Source organism: Austrofundulus limnaeus, unplaced genomic scaffold (assembly GCF_001266775.1).
Source record: "Austrofundulus limnaeus strain Quisiro unplaced genomic scaffold, Austrofundulus_limnaeus-1.0 Scaffold223, whole genome shotgun sequence".
Taxonomy (NCBI): Eukaryota; Metazoa; Chordata; class Actinopteri; order Cyprinodontiformes; family Rivulidae; genus Austrofundulus; species Austrofundulus limnaeus.
In genome coordinates, this window is record NW_013952625.1 from 564,125 (window position 1) to 566,387 (window position 2,263).

Consider the following 2,263-nt stretch of genomic DNA (forward strand, 5'->3'; position numbering starts at 1 on the left):
CAACAAAAACAATAAAACTAATCAACAACAAAAACAATAAAACTAATCAACAACAAAAACAATAAAACTAATCAACAACAAAAACAATAAAAAAACAATAAAAACAAACAAAAACAGCTAAAACAGACCAAGGTCTCAAGCTGGGTCATCACTGTTAGGACAAACCTTGCTCACAGACACTACATTTCACTACTTAAACTTTTAGCTTAGCTCCGCCCACCACTATAAAATAGAATTTAAGGCTATCCCTGTCTTCCTTTAAACTGTGTTCATTCAACAAGTTATCTACAACAGGTAAGAWACCAACTCTTCATAAGTTTGCCACAGAATGTCTTTTCAAAAGATCTCATTAGTTCAGTTTTCACCAGTGAAGCCATGTGACTAAAACAGTCCTGCGTGCTTTAWTTTAAAACTCTGTTGTGTTCCAACATCACATCCCACATTTGTAAAGTTCTGCTGCTCTGTAGACGATGATTAAAAGATTCATTAGTCTCGACCCGTCCGTCTGCTAAGTGTCAGTCCCCCAAGTAATTAGAGCGCTGCTGAACACCGAACACCGGATGGCCTTGAGGGTTTTCACCGTTTCTTTCATGCATCCATTAACAACATGGTCAATTCTTTCCATATGTAGTCTGGAGGACTCACAGCTCACTTTACAGAGGATTGTTTCACTTGCAGTTAGTGTTATTGTTCTGTTCAAGCCTGTTTAAAGAAGGAAATTAGAGAAATAATTACTGCTAAAAGCTGTGTTCTTTTCACATAAAGCTCGAGGAAATCTAAATCAGCAGCGATTATTCAGTGTGATTTACTCGACGTCACCGCGCATTCAACACAAATATCTGAAGGGAAGCTCATTTTAATCTCATTATGCTTCAGCCAGCGCTCTGTTTCAGTCGTGTGGGTTTGAGCAGAATCTGATCCCAGACATCAGAAGCCTCCTGCTGCGAGCACAGATGTCCTAAATGAAGAAATTTGGATATTCATGCTCTGATTCATCCCAACAAACAGGTGGAGCCAAGAGTGGGAAAACACAGGAGTTTGTGAGGCTGCAGGATGAATCTCAGATTCAGGGCAGAGAGCTGATCAAACGTCTTAAAACTATTATATTCAGAAGAAAGAAAATCTTTTAGAGGAAGTTCTGAAACGCCGTACCAAGCTTGACTTGTTTCTGTCGCAGCAGTAATGAGGTGAAAYTGAGATTTCTTTTTACTAAACAACAAAATTCATTAGGAGCAGCAAACAGACATTAATCTGATCCAGTCCATTAGAAAACAGATTGGAGTGAAGTCACGAGTCCTGGGGCAAACAGAATTAATTACAGTAAAATTAGAATAAACTGGAGAAATTTCATTTTCTGTGAAAATGCAGCAGAACGCAGAGGGCTGAATGACTCTGCAAAATGTAGCCGAAGAAACACAAACTTCTGAAAAACATTAATAAAAAAAGCAAAACACTATAAAAGTAAGAAATTAAATACACACAGCTAAAAAAGCAGCAGTTTGTTAAGCTAATAGCGTCAAAAAACAAGCTAGAAGCTAAACGTGTCAAAGGACCAGTTTGAAGATATAAGTATAAAAAAAGCTAGAGGCTAATTGTATCAAACGACAATCTAAAAGCTAAAAGTGTAAAACTATCAGCTAGAAGATAATAGTCAAAACTCCAGCTAGAAGCTAAATGTATCAAAAAAAAAAAAACAGGTAGAGGGTTAATAATGTCACAAGACCATGTAGTACAGAAGTGCCCAAAGTAGGGCCCATTTGATTTGGCCCACCAGCAGTTGTCCTGGTTATTAGATTGTAATCTCCTGTAGAAACACTATATTTCCACTTTTCAACCTATGGCCCAACTACAGGTATAAGGAGCTGAAGTCAGATAGTCTTAACTCATGGTACTCACTTTACCTTTGAATTATGTTAAAATTAAGTATAAATTGCAAGTAACTACATGAGATATTTAGCATAGATTTAAGCACACATCTAGATTTGCACACCTTATACTCATACCACACTTATACCACATAAACTCAAATTTCAATTAATGAAAAGTCCCATGAGCCTTTGCTGCCTGAGCATATGTTGAATTTTCTCCATGTACATGGGCTGAAACAAGAAGAAAAAAAAGGAATATGGGAAACTGCACTGGCTGCTAGCTTATTTATAAAAATAAAACAACTTATCTATCTATCTATCTATCTATCTATCTATCTATCTATCTATCTATCTATCTATCTATCTATCTATCTATCTATCTATCTATCTATCTA